Consider the following 10,456-nt stretch of genomic DNA (forward strand, 5'->3'; position numbering starts at 1 on the left):
CCTGCGCGGCTGGAGCCTGTGCTCCGCAACGGGAGAGGCCACAACAGTGAGAGGCCCGCGTACAAAAAAAAAAAAAAAAAAAAAAAGTCACTAAGTTTGTGATAATTTGTTAAAGCAGCAATGAGAAATTAATACATACATCAAGTAATACTTAAAAATACTGCCCATTTTTCATTCCTAGGGACTCTGTAATTGGTTAGTTATTGCTAAACATCTCAGGGGTCGAGACATTCTGATTACTACTTTGTCTCTGCTGCCTATGATGATAAATGTGACAACTGTGTCAGTGGTACTGATGCACTCACTGACACTCAATCTCAGCTGTTTCACAGTCTCATTAGCACCATTGGCATCAAGGATAACTTCTCTATGGTGGCATCTCCTGCTGTTCTACCCAGCCTACAGACGTAGCTCTCAATGTCCTTTTCTGGGATATTGTTGCTCCCTCACTAGTTATTTGTCAATGCCTTAGTGAAGGAAGTATTCTCTAGACCCTCTTGGAACATGTAAATGGCAGGGGGTTGGGGCTATATAGTTCATCTACAATGAATGAACTCAAATATTCCTATCTTACAAAGCTGTTATATTCTATCCTCTACATTATGACAGGGAGTTCTAGCATCTCAACTTCATTAAATGTAGGCCAGTCAGTATCGAACTCTAATTTCAGTCAATCAACCGTATACATTTTTAAACTTCCATCTCTATAATCTAACACACAAAACCCAGAATCTCTGGTTAAGTGCAATTATGAGCAAATTTGGTCAAATTAGATGTAAATATTCTATTTTCCTTGGACTCTTAGAATCTATCCCCACATATGGTCAATGTGCTTTGTACCATATATTTTGTGACAATATACCTTAGAAGAAATATTTTAATTATTTTTTGAGTATAAACTACTTCTTCTAGAGTCAGACTTTGTATATTTTTTCCCCTGGAACATACTTAAATCTGACTCCAGATAAGAATCTAGTGGCAGGAATTAATTGTGTTGAGTCTTGAAGAGAATAGGCACTTCCTTACAAGATAACCACTCCAGGTTGGGTTACTGCACGGTATCCAAGGAAGAGAAGACTAATATACTCAGACCCAAGAGGGTGGTACGGTTCTACTTAGAAGGGAGTCTCGGGGCCTGGAAGTTCAAGATTATCAATTTTATGTAAGTTCATCTGGATGTTCTTATTCCAAATATCATAGTTTCAGTACTTTCCCAGTCAGTTCTTTTTGTCTTTTTTTCACATTAGGGGATTGGTGAGGCTGTGAATTGGTAACATGTTGGATTCCATGGGAAGCAGAGTTTCAGATGGAGATCACCATGCAGTAGTTATTAGAGAATGCTTTTGGCATCAACATTTGTGGGAAGTAGTGGGAAGAAGCAAGACTGGGCCACAGCTAACCTATGAGAAGCTTTGAAGCTGAAACACCTCTTTAGTATTATACCAAGTGGAAATTAGAGGACCTGGTGTTTATATAACAGCATCAGTCACTGGAGATGTAGAATGTCTCTGGAATGAGGCAAGGCCTTAGGAAAGGCATTTTTCTTCAGTCAAGGTATTTTCTAAGAGAATGCTACCGCTGAGGTCCCTCAAGCACTCAGAGCAGCTGGGAGACTCAGGTCTTCATTCCTCAAGGGAGATTTGGGTGGTACATCACAGCATCTACCAAAGAAATCAACTTATATAACACACACAATTACAGTTTTGGTGAGATCAGCCTTGAAGCTCCCAAGCTAAGAGATCCTCTTAAGGCCACCATAGAAACTTTCTATCTTCCTGATAGACTTAAGATAAGAGTTTAAAGACTTGAGCTTAATCTTTTTATTTTTCTCCCCTAGAGTTTTAGTGCAGTCAAGAGAATATCTCATTCTGCTGTCCTTGTAGTCATTTCTGTCTACAAGGTAGTTAATAGCATAATAGCTTCTTGGTCCCTCAAGGAACTTGTTTCAGTAAGGACATTATCACCATCAACCAGAGATGATAATTTAATTAATTGTGATGCCATTGCATGACACGGATCCTTGGCATCCTCTTTCTCATTTTCACAAAGCTCAATTCCTGTTAAGTCCAAGGACACAATCAAACCAATCACAAAAAGCCCATCATTTATTGTCTGGGTCCTGGGACCCTCCTGGTATCAATTTTTATATCAGTTAGTATTTCTGTTAGGAGATAGAAATTTAATATAAAAGAGAATTTAATACAAATAATTGTTTACCAAGATTGGAGAACTGGAAGAGCAAAAAGCAAACATTAAGTTAACACAGAAGTGGTAACTGCAGAAAGCAGTTTTGTCTTCAGAATCAGGGAATGGAAGGAAAAGACTAGGATTATTAGAATTTAGAGATTTAGAGGAGGGTTCCTGCAGAGCTGGGATTCCAATCTAGAGGAGGGTTGTTGCATCTTGTACAAGAGCCCTTGCCAAGCTGGGCATCAGACAGATGATGCTGGCATCCTTACAGCAGTGTGATGAAGCTAGTTACAAAATATGGAGAAAAAAAATTCTGCAGAGTGGATCCAGGTGTTGCTGCCAGAGTGAAGGACAACTGATTGATGATAATAGCAAACAAAACAGAAAGCAGGGAATCCCTCCTCTGCTGACCTCCCATTCTCCCTCTAGCACTGCCCCATTGACAAAGCCAAACAGGGAACCAGCTGGCAAAAAGAAAATGTGATTTGCAGAATCTCAGCTCTAGTAATACAGAGAGTAGAGATGAGTTTGAAGCTAAGAGACAGCAACATAACATCCTTTCATTAAGAAATCATATAGCAAATGTTAAGTTAAATAGACAGTGTATTTCTATATGCAAGAAATACTTCTTAGACACCTTTAATAGGATGTGAAAGTTGTTGACTCAATACTTATCTCCCTTGCCCACCCCCTCCACTACAACTGCTCAAAATCAAAATACTTGGTTTTCACTTCCCTTTGCATTTGTAAGATGTCATTTCACTGACTTCTGACCTATGAGGACAAAATCACGTGAATTAGAAGATGCAGTCTCACTTTTTCTTCTTCACCATTTCCTTCCTTTCTGTGTAACTCAGATGTAAAACTCAAAGACCACTTATGGACTAGGAATTCACTAACTCAAGGATACTTAAGTGCTAAGACTGGCAGACTAACAGCTAAGAGTTTGGGTACCAGATAGCACCTGTGAGCCACTGGATGTACTGCCTACATCCAGACTTCTTGTTTTGTGAGATAATAAACCTATATTTCTTTAAGCTGCTTCACTCAGGTTTTCTTTTATTACCTACAAGCTTTAATGAACCCAAATATTAATGAATGTAGTTGCATACATTGTGAAATATTCCAGTAATTTAGAGTAATCGATTTATAGTCTATTCTTGGAGACATATATTTTACATGGTGAGATTGTTAAGAAAATCAGGGAGCATTTTTTTTTTAGTTCTAAGTCATAAATTAGTTAGGTAATCTTGGAAAATTACTAAATCTTTCTAGGTCTTAAATTTTCCCATCTATAAAATTTGCTGTAGACTTTGATGAAATCAGATTATCAATTATAAAGTTTCCTCTTGCATAGGGAAGGTTAGATAATAAGCAAATACTAAATTAACTGAGCCAAGAACCACAAAGCATCATTGATATACATAAAACTGGGGCAGAAAGTACAAAAAACAGCATATCATGCATAAGGTTAACTATATGGAAGGCACTACAACACCCCTGGGCTAGTATATACTAAGTGACCAAGAACTCAACTGAAAAGCCAACCTTGGAATTCTGGTTTTAGCTCTAACATGTAAAGTGCTAAGAAGTTTTCATTCCCAACATTACAACAAGAAAAAAGGTAGAAAAACTTAGTATTGATGACTTTTCTTGGATGCAACAGAGAGCTGAAAGCACAGGGCAAACTGACACCCTGAAATCTGGGAGACAGATGCACCCATGTAGATAATAAAGATCTGCTCTAGATTCCTAGAGCAGAAACTGCTGGAGTAACATATGCATAGTAATTTTAAGGAATTTCTGAAAAGGAATTTCTGAAAACTGACTGTGAACTAGTGTGAGGGTAAGAAAGTCCTGAGGCCATAGTTTAGGGGTCCGCTATACTGACATGGGATTTTCACACAGAAACACCACCAGTTTCTCATAGTGAGAATATGAGAAAGATTTCCTTATGGTGCCAGGAAGGGGAAGGAAAGAGTAAACATTGTTAAACACCTGCAGACTTATGCATTAAAACAGACAAACAAACAAAAACCCTATAATTCAGTGGAAAGGGTTTGAATAGAACACAATTCTGAAACCAGATCCCAGATGGAGGTTGGGTATTACTCCCAACTCAGCAGTACCAGCCTTCCTGTCTCCTTTAAGGGAGGAGAAAACTAAAACAGAAATACACAAAACTTATAAAACATAGTCAAGACTTCTGATTTCAACTCCAAAATGTAGTTTTTGGAAGTTGTCATTCCTGTCCTTACAACCAGAAAAAAAAAGTGAACAAACCGAAAATTAATGTCTTTTTTTTGGACCCATCAGAGAAATAAGACCACCAAGGCAAATCACACCTAAAATCTGGAGACAGGGGCAAATACAGAGTCACAGCTGAGATCAATTTACCTAGAGTAGGGCAGTTACCAGATTAAGTCCTTTGGACCCTGCTCAGGATTTCCAAGGCTCTTTGCCTCAGCAGGTGAGAGTTCTTTTGTTTTAAGTAGGTGAATAACAAAACCAGAAGCTGAGGTCAACACAGCACAAGCTTTATTTGGTGGCCAAAGAATGGAAAAGCGGGAACTAAGTTCACAGATCAACTTCTCCCACCTGGTGAGGCTGATTTAATTTTAAAGAGTAAAGACAAAGGGAGAAGGAGTGAGGCTAATGATGAGGAGGTAGATGCATTCTTCTACCTGGGAGGGGCCAGGGCTTTTTCTGAGGGAATGGGATGCCACCTCCTTTTTTGTCCTTTTTTGGTCTTTAATGTCTGGTTCTGGTCATCAGTAGGTGTGTCATTTAGTACGCTAATGTAGTAAAATCAGCGTATAAGGAGACTCAGGGTCTGTTGGAGGTCAGGTTCACACCATCTTGGTCCCAGCTGGTTCCAACTGGTTTTGTTGTTGTTGGTTTGTAGCTTCCTTTCTTATCTCTGGACCTTTTAACTTAAAGATTTATGTTAACTCCAGCTAAAGGTGGGGAGTTGGCAGGTTTTGAGCAAGGACACTCCTGCTAACAGTGGGGGTTGGAGGATTGTAAGCAAAAACCTGGAGCAGCTCTGGCAACAGGGCTGCTATAGTCACAAACTGTTAGGAACATTTACATAGTCATTTTGACAAATTGCTGGAGGCGGAGTGCGGATTGGTGTAAGAGTGAGAAACTCTTGCGGGGGGGTGGTCTCAGTCTCAGTTGGCCCTTACTATTCCTGGCTTTTACATCAAGAAACCTCACCTGATTCTTAGGGTGTGAAAAACCAAAAATGATACCCTTGAGGCTGAGGCAAGGGGAAGGGAAAAGTAAAACTGTTAAATATTTGCAGAACATTCTCCACAACAAAGACTAACTCTCAAGGTAAAACTACTCTAATATAACCTTATCTGACCTGAGAGACTAGCATTTCTCAGTCTCCAGCCCCCTCTAATCTCCCTGTCTCACCTAAGAAGAAAAAGGAGAAGCTAAGATATACTCCTTACGGCCACTATCCAGGTACACAGTCCCTCTACAGAACTGAGATTCAGTCATAAGATAATAGAGCACTGAACCTCTCCCAGGCCTTCCTGCCACCAATAGGGCTCCAGTATACAAACAGAGGATTAAAGCTTACAGGGCTGCAAAATGCAGACTATTTAAGGAGCTGTCAAGCAATTTTAAAGACAACAGGTGGGGAAAATTTTTAAAAATAAAGACAAAGATTCTAGAGTAATTTGAAGCCTCTAGAACCTACAGCTGTAGCAAAAACTAAACTTAGCTCAGCACTAGCCAGATAAACATACTTCAGTTTCTACTACTTGAAATACCATGTTCTTCTTCCAACAATAAGGTGAAACATACAGTAGCAATTAACAAAAAACAGTCTGAAAGTATAAAAAGTCATCAAATCTGACTCAGATATGATGAAGATTTTGGAATTATCGGGCAGGGAATTTCCAATAACTATAATTAAGGTTAAGAACTCTAATAGAAAAAGTAGGATTTCTCTGGTGGCGCAGTGGTTAAGAATCCTCCTGCCAATGCAGGGGACACAGGTTCAAGCCCTGGTCTGGGAGGATTCCACATGCCACAGTGCAACTAAGCCTGTGCATCACAACTATTGAGACTGCGCTCTAGAGCCCAGGAGCCACAACTACAGAGCCTGTGCACCTAGAGCTCGTGCTCTACAACAAGAGAAGCCACCGCAATGAGAAGCCCACGCACCGCAACGAAGAGTAGCCCCCACTTGCGGCAGCTAGAGAAAAGCCTATGCACAGCAACAAAGACCCAACCCAGCCAAAAATAATTAATTAATTTATTTTAAAAAAAGAAAAAGTAAATAATATGCCTACTGAAAGAACTCCCAATGGCCAAAGCTGGCACAAATTTGAGCTACAAAATTAATAATGTATGAATTATATTACAAAGTACAAAATAAATATCAATGATAAAAATGATTTAGTAAATGATTGAATAAATACATAAATGGGGGAGAATAGACAAATCTGCCATATAGAGAGTTCCAAATAATTTACATACATACTTAACCCTCAACGAGGTGGAGCATCACTCCTACCTCATAAGTATGAGCTGTGGATAATGACCTTCTTCCAAGGAATACCGTATCGATAGGGAAAAAAAGTAACCATACGGTGGAGAAACTAAAAAACACTAGTTCAACCAGTCTCTCAAAGTCAGTATCCATAATGATAAGTCCTGTTGATAGCATATGCCTTTGACATGATGTTATGAGAATGGCACTTTACCTCTGTGGTTTTCTTCACAAAAACGCAGACCGCAGTCTGATCACGAGAAGACTATCAGAAAATTATTCTTGGGCTTCCCTGGTGGCGCAGTGGTTGCGCGTCCGCCTGCCGATGCAGGGGAACCGGGTTCGCGCCCGGGTCTGGGAGGATCCCACATACCGCGAAGCGGCTGGGCCCGTGAGCCATGGCCGCTGGGGGAGGACCCCACATGCCGCGCAGCGGCTGGGCCCGTGAGCCATGGCCGCTGGGCCTGCGCGTCCAGAGCCTGTGCTCCGCAACGGGAGAGGCCGCAGCAAGGGGAGGCCCGCATACCACACACACACACAAAAAATTATTCTTGAAGGACATTCTACAAAATACCTGACTGCTAATCTTCAAAAGTCTCAAGGTCATCAAAAAAGGGGAAGTCTGAGAAACTGTCACAGAGAGCCAAAGAAGACATGGCAACTAAACTTAATATGATGTGAAACAGAAAAAGGACAATAGGTACAAACTAAATAAATGTGAATAAGCATGAACTTTAGTTAATAATAATGTATTAATGTTTGCTATTTAATTGTGACAAATTAATAGTAATATTCCATTGTATATATGTGCCATATCTTCTTTATCCATTCATCTGTTGAAGGACACTTAGGTTGCTTCCATGTCCTGGCTATTGTAAATAGAGCTGCAATGAATATTGTGGTACATGACACTTTCTTTTTATGGCTGAGTAATATTCCATTGTATATATGTGCCACATCTTCTTTATCCATTCATCTGTTGATGGACAGTTAGGTTGCTTCCATGTCCTGGCTATTGTAAATAGAGCTGCAATGAACATTTTGGTACATGACTCTTTTTGAATTATGGTTTTCTCAGGGTATATGCCCAGTAGTGGGATTGTGGGGTCGTATGGTAGTTCTATTTGTAGTTTTTTAAGGAACCTCCATACTGTTCTCCATAGTGGCTGTATCAATTTACATTCACACCAGCAGTGCAAGAGGGTTCCCTTTTCTCCACACCCTCTCCAGCATTTATTGTTTGTAGATTTTTTGATGATGGCCATTCTGACCGGTGTGAGATGATATCTCATTGTAATTTTGATGGTAAATCTAAAACTATTCTAAAATAAAAAGTTTATTTTCAAAAGTCAACATACTTCAAGATTATCAAAGTCTGAAATATTCGACAGGCTGTTTTAAGTTTGTTGGGAGCATTATTTCCTTTGAGACATTTTTCTTTCTGTTTAAATAATTTGTAAAGAAATTATTCTTGGCTCTGAAAAATAAGAGAAAAACAAGGTAAAAGAAGATGATGTCCCTATGAAGTCAACATTTTATTTGGTGGAGGGTAGTGAGGAGAAGGGATCAAGGAGAAAACCCATAAATCACAGTAACATATACTCTGGCAAAAATAACATGTAAATGCAAAATTTACAATGAAGTTAAAATTCAATGAGATGATAGACTGTGACTGAGTGTCTATTCTTGATAAAGTGATCATGAAAGTTCTCTCTGATACACATTGAACTGATACCTGATTTTTTAAAAAGCCAGCCATGTAAAAATTACAGTGAGTAGTAATTTCAAAGAGTTGAAACAGATGCTGCATAGACACTAGGGTGGGAATGAGCTTGTGATGTTTGAAAAGAGTAAGAATGGCAGTGTGTCTGGAGAAAAATGGGAAAGAAAGAGAGGAGGAGGATAGGACAAGAAAGAGAGAGAGAAAAAGAGGAAGGGGCAGGATGGAGAGAAAGAGAAGAAGGAAGATATGAATGAGCTCAAAGATGTGGGCCAAAGATAGGTTATGTTAAAGTCAGGAAAGCAATATGTGCATTTCATTCTTGAGCGCAATGGGTAACTTTTTAAGAATTTTAAGCAAGAGTATTAAGTAGCTCCAAACTAGTCCATTTTGGACTCTTGTGCCCTTTTCGGAAAAAAAAATAAATAAAACTCATTATGTCTCATCTTTTCTTGACCATTGCCAATGCTTATCAGAATTTTTGTGTCTTCTTTACCCCTTTGAAAGCAATGAAATAGCAAGGCTGGTTAGAATTACATGTATAACAAGAGTAAATAGGCTTCAAAGGGGTTCTTAAGTTCATGAGGTTTAGTGAATTAATTATGATACAATTTGGCCACTCATAAATACATTTTTAATTGGCTTTCTGTGTGGGCCCTTTGGTGATTTTTTAAAAAACAATAAGATTCACATGGTGGGCTACCCCTATGTCAAAGTCAAGTATTATTATTTTTAAATGTCTCCTTTACTTTGAAGAATATGTGTATTTTCCCAAAGGCTGATACATATTACCCAATATTTTTCTTATTTTACTCACTAGACTGGTGGAAACTGGTTTTAGTCAAAAAGTCAAAGACCTTTAATAAGATTTAAGGTACCCAAAATAGCAAAAATACACTGCTTAGGGGTCACTGGCTAAATATCTTTGAGAATCAAACTTGAGGTGGAACATCAAGGTTCAAAAGAAAAATTTTACTGAGATTTAATTGGAAGAAATACAGCAAGGCAGAAATTACAAACCAGGAAAACTGGAAAAGGGTAATGAATTTGATTGTATGTTAAATTAGTAGTGATTTTTACTGTAAACTGTGGATAATGTGTTGCTCTAAATAGCATATGTTTATGTGATACCCGGTGCTTGTCAGTACCATGGGAAGACCAGGCTGATGCCCCTTAATGTGGTAACCCCTCCTGGGCTACTGAGAGATAGTTCCAGAGAGCTCTAATCATTCCTTAAACAACTGAACCTAAACTCACAAAAGTGAGTCTTATTTAAATGCAGCCTCAGGGTAAATGCACTACTAGAGATGCATGGTATTTTCTTTGCATTCTTCATTTCCTTCTGGTTTTAAGCATTTGGTAAATTGGATACAATAGTGTCTTTCACAGGATCATCTTATTTTAACTTTGTCCAGAAATCATCATCATATATATCTCTTCTGAAGGGTTAGGCAACCAACTCCAATATCTTCTAAGCCTTGGTAGCTTTATTTATTTATTTATTTATTTATTTATATCTGCATTCTTTAAATCCTTAGGAAGTATGAATATATAGTATGTGATTCTTTGTAAGGGATATGCATTCTGTCAAATACTTTATGATCTTTCTAAGGCTTATAAAGCAGTTTAAAAATGCTAATACCCATCAAGAGAGTCTTTCACAATAGTATTCTATTTGGATCAGTATACAACTATGTATGTAATATTGCTACTGATAATCTTCAATTATCTGGAGAATTGCACATGAAATCATAGACTACTTGAGTGGTGGAGTCTGGCCCAGGTTATCTAACCTATTCTTGAATTCCTCTAGTAGTAGAATACATATTACTTCCCTAGGTTACTCGTGCTTCCTTGGTATAGAACTTATTGTAACAAACGGTATTTTCCAAATTTTCTTCTGATCTCTTAGAGCCTCATTCACCTAGACCAGCATTAATGTTGCCATGTTGAGTGTCATCCTGATCATTTTTTTTTCTAGTCTAATACTTTCTTTAAAAAATTCCTTACATGATTTGGTAGAAAGTTCTCAGACA

The sequence above is a fragment of the Physeter macrocephalus genome, chromosome 16 (genome assembly GCF_002837175.3).
Source record: "Physeter macrocephalus isolate SW-GA chromosome 16, ASM283717v5, whole genome shotgun sequence".
NCBI classification, from domain to species: Eukaryota; Metazoa; Chordata; class Mammalia; order Artiodactyla; family Physeteridae; genus Physeter; species Physeter macrocephalus.